This window comes from Pyrgilauda ruficollis, unplaced genomic scaffold (assembly GCF_017590135.1).
Source record: "Pyrgilauda ruficollis isolate IOZ18807 unplaced genomic scaffold, ASM1759013v1 scaffold76, whole genome shotgun sequence".
NCBI lineage: Eukaryota > Metazoa > Chordata > Aves > Passeriformes > Passeridae > Pyrgilauda > Pyrgilauda ruficollis.
Window position 1 is genome coordinate 2076770 of NW_024529488.1, and position 10427 is coordinate 2087196.

A 10427-nucleotide genomic window follows, 5' to 3' on the forward strand; every position below is an offset into this window, starting at 1 on the left:
GGAGCATCAGGTTTGGAAGGAATGAGCTGCTTTGCTGTATCATCACTGCTGTGCAGCAAGGTGCTGAAAGGAATGTAAGTGATGGGACAACAAAAACAAAAATTACATACTCAGCAGCTGCTAGACTGGGACATTCCTTCCCCCAGGAACTCCCGTGGGTCCACATGGGCAGGGCAGCCTGTCACACAGATCCAGGGTAAGTGCAACTTCTGACACCAGACTGCTCCTTCATCCTCAAAGATTTCCAGCCTGAAACTGTTGGGGAGAGGAATTTCCAAAACAAGTATTGGTATTCAAGGAATGCAGCAGGGGGAGGAAATAATCACAACAGAGATAAGGAGAGGTTGGTTGATTTGACAACTGCGCAAGTTCCTCTGTCTCCTAGCTTGTTTAGGATGAAACTTCAGCCCACCCCCCATGCCCCAGGTGACACAGTGTGCCTTAACATCAGCTCTGCTGGTGGGGCTGGGGAGGCAGCTCTGAGGCAGTAGCAAGGGAAGGTGAAATACAGCTAGAGGGGTCAGGGTAGTAGAGGGGCATCTGTTCCCACTCTGCTCTGCAGCTGTGCCAGCATGGCTCCTCTCCTTTGCAGCCATCCACTAAGCTTCCTCTGGCTTTTTGGTCACCAGACTCTTTCAGTAAGAGCATGTGCAGGTTTCAGGCATTTCTTTGGAAAGCCAAGTAGCTGTACTGCACTGTCACAGGGATTTCGGGGGCTTTTCTCCCTGTCCTGGGCTGTGTTGCTCTCAACTGCCAAGATTCCCCGTCTCACCACCAATCCCCTCAGGGTCCACCTCTGTTTAACATCTATCTGGACATGTGGCACTCCGCTGGCAGACTGCTGAAGGCTTTGTATAAGTGTTCTGCTGGAAAACATCTGGGGTCTTGTTCTCTCCTCCCAGGGATAAAGAAAAAACTGCATTGCTCTTTGCTTGGAGTTCAGGAAGAATTTGTTTGCTAAAGCCAGATGTCTGCGTCCACTTTTGCTGACTCCACACTGGGGCTTTTGCACCTGACACGTGCAGAGGGGCTGTTCTCTCACTGACAGGAAGCAAGGGATTTGTCAGAGCCGAGGTCGATATCCCACCATTCGCGGTGGCAGATGGGCCAAAGAGGCTGTGCACATCTGTAGCTTGGAAAATAAGTGATATGAAAAAATAGTATCACTGGCTGGACAACCTGCAGAGGTAAGATGGACAGACAGTGAGTGCCTCGGTAGGTGGATGCAAGGCATTCACCTGGCTGTCCACAACACACCCAAGTGATGGGGTTCATACTGTGCACACAGAAACTAAGGAAGTGCCCTGAGTATTGAGACAATACTAGGAATTAATTTCAGCCCTTTAAGGTGAAATTATCCACCCAAAGGAATGGCTTGAGGTCTGTAGTTCCATCTTGGCTCAGAGGTATGCTCAGTTTTGCTTGTCCACCCTGTGCCATTTGAGCGTACTTCTTACACTGATCATTTTAACTCACTGCTTTTCCAAACTTGCTCAGCACTTTTATGTCTTACAAAACACTTGTGAGGATCTAAAATATAAAATGCAGTTGGCATGGAGTCATTCTTCCTGACTCCTGCCAGTGTCCAGCTCTGCAGCCTGAGTCCTGGCTTACAGTCTTGTTGCAACATAGAGACACAGAAGTTTCCTTTAGAGTTGTCAATGCCTTCTGCTCAGAGGTACACCCAGTGTGAGGGAGGAGCACAGCAGAGCCTTCATTGACCCGAGGCTGGAGGGGACTATTACAGCCTTCTCCCTTTTGCTGCGCTGTACCTCTGAACGGGGCTCAGAGACACTCTTTCCCTCTTGGATGTGCAGCACAAGGTTAATTTTTGTAGCACTCCTTGCTCATTTCTGCAGTTCTTTGAATATGCATGTGTCCTTCATCTTCTGGAAATACAGACAGCAACCGAGTACTTTGCCTACCAGGGCTGTGCACAGAAGCAAAAGCTGCCTGTTTCTAATGCTGTTACCCACTTTCTTACATCTGGGGGTTGCATTATTCTTATTAACTGCAGCACAAAGAGCTCATGGTGTTACCCACAGAGACTTAAATCTCTCTGCAACACTGCTTTACAAGGCAGATCTCACATCTGACATTATTTGCCTCCAGTTATGTTTTTGTAATTTATTAAAGTATACTTCACCAAACTGTAATGATTTGGTTAGATCCAGAGCCTCCTGGAACAGAGACATCATTTGCCATGCCACCATGTTTCTGCCATCTGCAAACTTCTTACGGGTTTTGTAACAGCTACTTTTTGAAAGGTTGCCAGACCATTTAAAAACTCTTGTTTCTTTTGTATAAGGCATGGGTCTTACCGAAGCATCATGTGATATTAAGTGAAAAAATGCTTTGAGGAAATCCGATTATATAACACAAACACCATTCCCATTATTGGATTGAAGCAGTAATCCTGTACTGCTTGCTTTTTATTCTTTTGTGTTGTTTTTATTTTGTTTGGTTTTGTTGGTTTTTGTTTCAAGGAAGAAAAATAGAAGAAAACAAGTTTATTTGACAGTACTGTGCCTCATGGGTGACTCCTCAGTTTCTTTGTTGATCTTGAGTGTCAAACCAACATTTGCATAAGGTGCCAACTGTTCTCTTACCCCTACATCTTCTGTCTTCATTGAAATCCTATGCTGGTTGTTTTTATTCTGCAAGGAAAACATTGGCTGGATAGAGAGTACAGGGGTGCAGGAGCACCTGCAGGAACAAGTGGCAGAAGCAGCCACAGGGCAGGCAGTCATGGATGGCGTCTGCATTAGCTGACTACAGGTTCCAACTGCTTTCCAGACCACTCCAACCCCCAGGATGGTCTCAAATATTTGACAGTCTAAAGCAGGATATACTGAAGCCATTAAAAATTGTGTTTGGAAGACGAGATGTAAAGCATCCTGATAAAGATACAATGAATAGTGAGTATTTCTTAGTGGTTCCCAGAAGAGGAGCAGAGATGAAGAAACTGGAGAGACAAGAGACCACAGTCACCAGTAGCTCCTAACAGGTACCAAAAGTCAAGACTCAAAAGCAGCACAGATTTCCTGAGGAAACAACACAAGAGCCATCATAAGACCTCAGTAGTGAGTGTCCCTTTAACTCTGCATCAGCATTCCGTGTCCTCGGACAGACTGCTTGCATTTTGGTGTTTTCATCCTGGACAGACCACTCAGATGTTCTCAGCTTGAAAATCCTTCTGAGTAAGAGGCAACTGGCTTAGTTTCAAAATAAGTACTCCCTCTTCCCATAGGTCCAACAGTGAGCTTTGCTGTGTTGTTGCAAGATGAGCTTTTGCTCTGAGATTTCTGAGATTTGCTTTTTTGCCATCTGCTGCTGTCACCTGGGGCTTCACGAGGAAGGACATTGATGCTGGTGGTAACAGTCCCAGCCTTTACACTAAAACAGTGGATGCTCAGCATACCAAGACCCTGTTGTGGCCTGTTATACATGTTGCCAGCTCCTCATGAGTGCCTGGTGTGTGAACTGGCCTGTGGTGCCAGGTGTCTCTTGTTATCAATGTGTGAGGTAGGCACGATAGCAGCAGGGGCCTTGAGAGTTTTGGAACAGGCCAGAAGCAGAGGTTCCAGGACTATAAATAACTCACTGGCAGTGGGTTAGGTGTGCAGCCTCAAAAGCTGGGCAAAGCCTGTGTAAGTGTTCCAAAGAAAAGCAGCAGCAGCTGAGCAATGAGAAACACATCTGAGCAACAGGGTCAGGCACCTGCTGTGGTCTGGGAAAGCAACACCTGCCAGAGTGTGCAGGAAAGGGGCTGGAGGACAAGGGCTAAGAACTGTCTGGAAGCCCAGACACCTTGAAGAAGTGCCAGGATGCCAAATGTGGTGTGATTCTGGGGGCTTCTGTGCCACAGCTGTGGAGCTGTGGACAGCTTTGCTCCACACATCTCTGCTCTCCTGAGGACCACACAGCTGAGGTTGGAAGGGAGCTTTGGAGATTGTCTGGTCCAAGACCCCTGCTCAAGCCAGGCCACACAGAGCCAATCACGCAGGACATGTCCAGATGGCATTTGAACATCTCTAAGGATGGATATTCTCATCATCTGCCTGGCTGCAGAGCCCTTTTCAGCTGGCAATAGCGGGTGCATGGTGCCATGAGTGTGTCTGAGCATAGCTTTTTGTGTCCATCTAATGCTCCAGGTCTCGATGGGTTTAATACATTGTGTCTAATCATGATTTTGGGCAGTATTATAATTAGCACCAGTGGGACAGAGCACCCCCTAGCAAAATGCTTCAAAGGCAGGCCAGTGGCAGTGGTTTAGGCATGCTGATTTTCAAAGCAGCTAATTTCAAAGCAGCTAATTTTGCAGAGAGCAGACTCTCAGGCAGAGAGCCACATCAGCCAGCCTTGCTGCTTGCAGTAGCCAACACTGACTCTGATATTCAGCAGCCCTTTACATGTTAAAGGCTCTCACCACCTCTGCAATCAGATGTCATCTTGTCTGAGAGAAATTCTCGTTGCAGTGAGATCACAACTTGGAGGGCTGCTGAGTAGATCTGAGAAATCCCAGTTTCCATTCCTGTTTCTGTATTGTCTGGGCAATCATTGTTACGTCAACAAGGTGTGCTGAGACCTTGTTTCTCCAGGATTCTTGCTGAGAAGTACCACAATGTTCATGTAAGTTAGAGGTAACCAAAACACAGTCAATTGCTGACACTGTAATTGTGTTTTCTAAGGGTATGATGGGGGTTTAGAATGATTATGGCAGGGAAAGATCTCTTGAGGGCTCTTGCTCAATCCCTTTACTCAAAGGTAGTGTAAATCTAAATTCATACTTTATCATCACACAGGGATTTGTCCAGTTTAAATGAAAGATGTAGTCTTCATCCTTCTATTGTTTCAGAGCCGTCCAACTTGTCCCCTTAGCTTTCTGCTCTCTTGTAGGACTCCTGCTTAGACCTGTGTTTGGAAAACCACCAAGGCCTGGTAAAAATGTGAGGCAAATTTCTAGCAGCTGGGTGAGAAAGTAAGTTTTAGAGACACAGGCAGAAATTCAGTGTTTTCCACCTGAAATGAGCAAGACTTGGCATTCTGCAGAACATCAGCTGTTATCTGCCTGAACTTGTGCAAAGAGTTTGACACTGTCTCACATGACATCTCAAAACTGGAGAGACATGGATGCCCCAGTCCTGGAAGTGCTCAGAGTCAGATTGGATGGGGCTTTGAGCAATCTCCTCTAGGGGAAGGTGTCCCTGCCCATGGCAGGGAGGTTGGAATTAGATGGTCTTTAAAGGTCCCTTTCGACCCCAGCCATTCTATGCTTCTGTGACATTCTGAGGCTGCCTCTGTGGACTTGTTTCACCAACACACCCCACCTCACCTGTGCCACTGATGTCCTTACATAGCCTTTGCACTTCCTTGTGCTTGTGTCAAGCACATCCCCAGGCATTGATAATTGATGAGTGGATGCATTAAATTCATTAATTTAATGCCAGGTGCCAGGGCTGACCATACCACTGCCTCCTCTGTAAGAACACATCAGCTCTGGTAGTACTACAGTCAGAAGGACAAAGAAATTTGGACCACGAACAGAAGAATAATCTCTTTTCCCTTCAATACAGATTTTTTCCAGTCCTGGTCGCTTTTCTGGCACTCTTCCTTGGGTACACGTATGTCTGACAGTATTTCTGGAAATGGGGAGAATAGTTATGCTGTAGAGAACTCTCCCACATTGCTGGAACACAGTGCTGTGACCTCAGACCCCAGACCCCCTTCATCAGTGCTGCTCTTCCCTGTGAAGACTTGTCAGCACATCTCCCTTAGAGGGGTCATTAAATCCCATGGGAGAGAGATACAGTGGCTATGTTTTTTTTTTTTTTCTAATTTAAAAAACAAAATTTGTTCCAGTTGTATTTTTGGAAAGAAAACTGAGGCATTTGCTAGGTGGGGTGTTGCTGGAGGGATGACTTTTCAAACTCTTTTTCACATAAGAATCTACCAATGTTTTGCATTTTTTTGACTAAGTTGTTTCTCTCCCTCTTGAGAGAAAGTTGGAGGATGTAAAAAAAAACCAAAAAACAACAGTGGTCAGTGAGCTCTTAATGTGATTTTCTACGTGCAAACAGTGAGCAGCACCTCCACATGCTCCCAGACATGGGCTTAACAGGTTTGCCAGCCCTGGGTGAGTTGGACACAACCTTGGAAAGTTTCACAGTTCCTCCCTTTCTCTCCTGCAGCACAGCAGATGGTCACAGTCTAAACACCATGCCAAGTTCTGATTAGTAAAATATAGTGTAAAGCAGGTTTGGAAAGGACAGGCAACTGTGCAACTCCCTGCTCTTTCCTTGGAAGTCCTCTGCAGGCTTCTCCAGGGTTGTTGTCATTGTCCATGACCTTAGTGCAGCAGTGTCCCTTTGCACAGGGACTGCACTCCTGCTGCTCTGCTGGCTCTGGCTTGGAGCTCCTGAGGGGCTGGTTTATTGCTGTGTCAGTCACACAGCCCAGGAACCACTGATCAACCCTTGAAACCTCCCAAGGTGTCACCTCAGTATGCTGTCCCAGCACTGCATCCTTGGGAAGGGTTTTTTCAGAGTGTTCATCCTGAATATCCCAAGCCTTCCCTTCTGCAGAAAAATTGGGAATTTCACTAGAAGTGCTGCTTGACTAAAAAGAGCACTTGAAGCAAAATAATAAATAAAAACCAAACCAACCAACCAACCAGCCAACCAAATTAAAAAAACCCAACAAAACCCCCCAAAAAACAACAAAAACAACAACAAAGCAGCATGTAAGAATGGGAACTACAATAGCAAAAGAATGTAGTAAACATTGCTTGCTTGGGTACTTAGAGGTGGTATTGAGCATGGCCAAGTTCCACCTACAACTCAGACTAGAAAGGATCATTAAAGCTACAGCATTTAATAGCTACAGCTGTTCTAGAAGTTGGGGGAAATGCACATCCACTGACAGATGGAGGAAACACTGTGGTACTGGACAATATGAAAAAACCATGATGATCAATGGATTTTTGTAGCATCTTCAGAGGCAAAGCCGGCTCCCAGATCTTTGCATTCACCAGCTTGGTTTTGGAAGTAGGTGGGAAGACCAAATGTGAGGCTTAAGGACTGCTTAAAGAATAGAATAGATGACACAAACCCAGATGGATTATCAGTTCATGCCAATGAAGCTGGTGTCAGCCATGGTGGAATATCATGGCAAATGGGAAAAGGCTGAATGAAAAACCTAATATGATGCCCACCTTTAGGGAGGGCAAGGATAAAGATATGTGAAACAGCAGTAGTACCTCCATCCTTCTGTAGTAATTACAAAATGTAATTACAAAATTATTATGAGCAATACCTCCATCCTTGGAAAAATTATGGAGCAAGAATTCTTGGAAATAATTTTCATGCATGTGAGAGGCAGGAAGGTAATCAGGAAAAAGTCCACTGGTCCAGCCTTTGGATTTAATCCAAACCCCTTATTTTCCCCACTTAGCACATCACTGCAAAGTCTAGTGCAGACTTGGGGAGTCAAGTCACCACTGACTCTACAGAGATTTTTGTGCAGTCATCTTCATTGCTGGTAGTTACACTTAGAGCAGTGGGTGGATAAGGCAAACAGGATCCAGGAGCGAGGTTGCTGCCTTGGGTTGACAGAAAATATAGGTGTCATATGAGTGCATTGTCCCTGAGTATGTAGATATTCTGCACATTGGATGTAGTCAAATAAGAACACATCCAGCAATCAGCAATGCTGTGCTAAGACACAAAGCAAGAACAAAGGACAAACACGCCTACTTCAGACTCCTTCCAAGAGGGTGAAAAGGTTTAACAAACTCCAGCTTAGAACTTTCCTTTCTTTTAACAGCTTCTTTTTTGTTGTGGGTTTTTGGCTCTTTTCTCCTCCTGTGGGCTGGAGAACAGTAAAGTGTAGCAGGGTAAACATGTGGGATAAATGTAAGAAACCTTTGCTCCCACATCCTGGCTCTTGGCAGGCAGGTGGAGCATGAGGTGGAGAAAGCTCTGCTAAAGCAGATAGCAAGCTCTGGAGAAAGTTCTCTGAGCAAATATGGTCTCACAGCAAGAGTCATGGGATCCTTTAACAGCCACAAGCTGATCTGGGCCAGAGTAGCCCTGGTAACTAGTGGAGAGAAGGGTGAAATCCTGGTGACACTTCTCAGCTGCTGCTTTCAGCAAGGGACAAAATTTCCACACATGGTTTCTTCCAGCCACTGAGACTCACCCACTCAGGGTGTAGAGAGGAGGAATAGCTCAATACTCTGAGAGCAGAATACTTCTGCCCACAGAATACTTCTCCCATCTGCAGGAGGAAGTGGTAAGTTGCTCTTAGACTATTTTTTTGCCTGTAGATGCCAAACTTGGAAGCATGAAAAGGTAACACCCATGATTCCTTGCAACATTTCAGGGTTTGAGAGTCAACAGAAAATGCAACAGGAACCACCAAGCCTGCTGCAGCACCCCAGTTTGCTGGCAAGTTCCTTGTAGTGATGGTCCTGCATTGTTCCTAAAGCCCTAGGAGGCAATTGTGAAGGGACAAAGTGGGCAGAGGCCACTGCTCTCTTCCAGATCCCTCAATCAATATGGTCTTCAGAGCATGCCTGCAAACAACTGCAGGAGCTTGGAGATGTCCTGCCCACTGTGCCAGCCTGGGCCCAGAGGCTGGTACTTGGTCTCAGCTGGAAACAAGCCCACCTTTCCCTGGAGAGCACTGGAGAGCTCATGCCTAGCCTTAGCCACAGTCTGGCCAGAAAGATCTCTTCCACAGAAACTGTTTTTGTGAGAAATTGCAAGGAACACAAGCAGTGTTTACTTCAGTTTCCCAGGAATTACTCCTCCATTTCCACACTCTAGCCAAACCCACAAACACTCAGGGAGCAAGCAGTGGCCTGTTCGCCCAAGCAGTCACAGCCTGAGTGAGGGTTTGCATCCTCTGCCTGGTTTCAGGATGGATTGCATGCTGTGCCCCTACCCACATATAGGAACCACCTTAGTTTTCTGGTGTCATCTGGGGACTCTCAGGTCTGTGTCTCTAACGGGCAAAAATTTTGCAGAAGAGAGAAATTAATTCAGGGAGTAGCCAGAGGGAGGAAAAGCTGGAGAAAGTTAATGCAAGGAAATCAAGGCACAGCCTAGTCCACCCCATGAGCCAGAAACCCACCAAGACAGCGGGTAATCCAGAGCAATGCTGCCAAATGTTGTAACTGAAAATATTTTTATTTGACATCAATAGTAAAGAAGACACATTGGATTACACATCCCTTGATACATAAATGGTAAGAATGCAAAAGCAAAACCACCTACAGGAAACCCAAAGGCAGTCCAGTATACAGGCAGCATCCTGGGGGAAAGCAGCATATCAGGACCCTCCCTCATGCTAACAAGCAGTCAGTCATCCCAAAGAATCCAAGCATTAGCGTTTCCTTTGAAGCTGTTTTTCTGGGTTTCAACCGTTAGTTACAATCAGTATCACTTTGAGTGTTTTCACCGGCAGGGGAGTGGAAAAAACACCACCCACCATAGGACACAGTCGGAATCGGCTTCGGTGCAACATGAGTGTTTGTAGATGTGGCCCCTGAAAATCCGTGGGAGAGAAATTTCATGGCCAGGTCGAGTCAAGAGCATTTAATGAGTTTGACTGATACAGTTTACACAGAGACAATGAGCTCTAGAAATCACAGGTCAGCACCAAAGGGCAACATGAGCAACAAAAGGTGGCTTCAGTTCTTTACATGGCTTGTGGCTTCAGCAGTGGAAGAGAAACTACGCAGCAGCTTCTTGCGCTGCTAGAATCTCTCTGCTGAAAAGGGTTTTCAGGTTTCCTGATTTTCCAGTTTCCATTTCTTCTCTCTTTCAAGACACATGTTGTAGAAACCTTTGATCACAGCAGCCAGAAACAAGTGCTCATCCCACCTCCATGACATTGAATAATTTCAGCATACAGCCAAACAATGTGTTGTTGCACTAACTTTTTTCTAACCATCAGAGAATCTCACTGCAAGGAATGCTTGCCAGCATCTTCCCCCACCATCTGATAACAGATAGACATTACAGCTGAAGGTCCCAACTCTTCGACTTACAAAAGGCTCAGCACAAAATTTAAGTGCTCTCTGCAAAGACATGGCATTTTCAAGTGCAGCCTTGATAAATTTTTGGTTATCTGCTGCTACCTGTGGAGGTGGAGCCCTCCTTTCTAAAGCAGCTTTGAAAAAAAATTTAAAAACAGTCCCCTTCTGTGTCTCCATTACTGCTACAGACTACACCCATGCCAATGTTTTACAGGGAGACATTTGACCTGATTTCTATAAAACACATCTTCTTGTAGTCCCTTGCATCTTTAAGACCAGGAGCCTGATCTGCCATAAGGACTATTGTATTGTTTGGTGTTGTTTTTTTTTTTTTTTTTTTTTTTTTTTTTTTTTTTTTTTTTTTTTTTTTTTTTTTTTTTTTTTT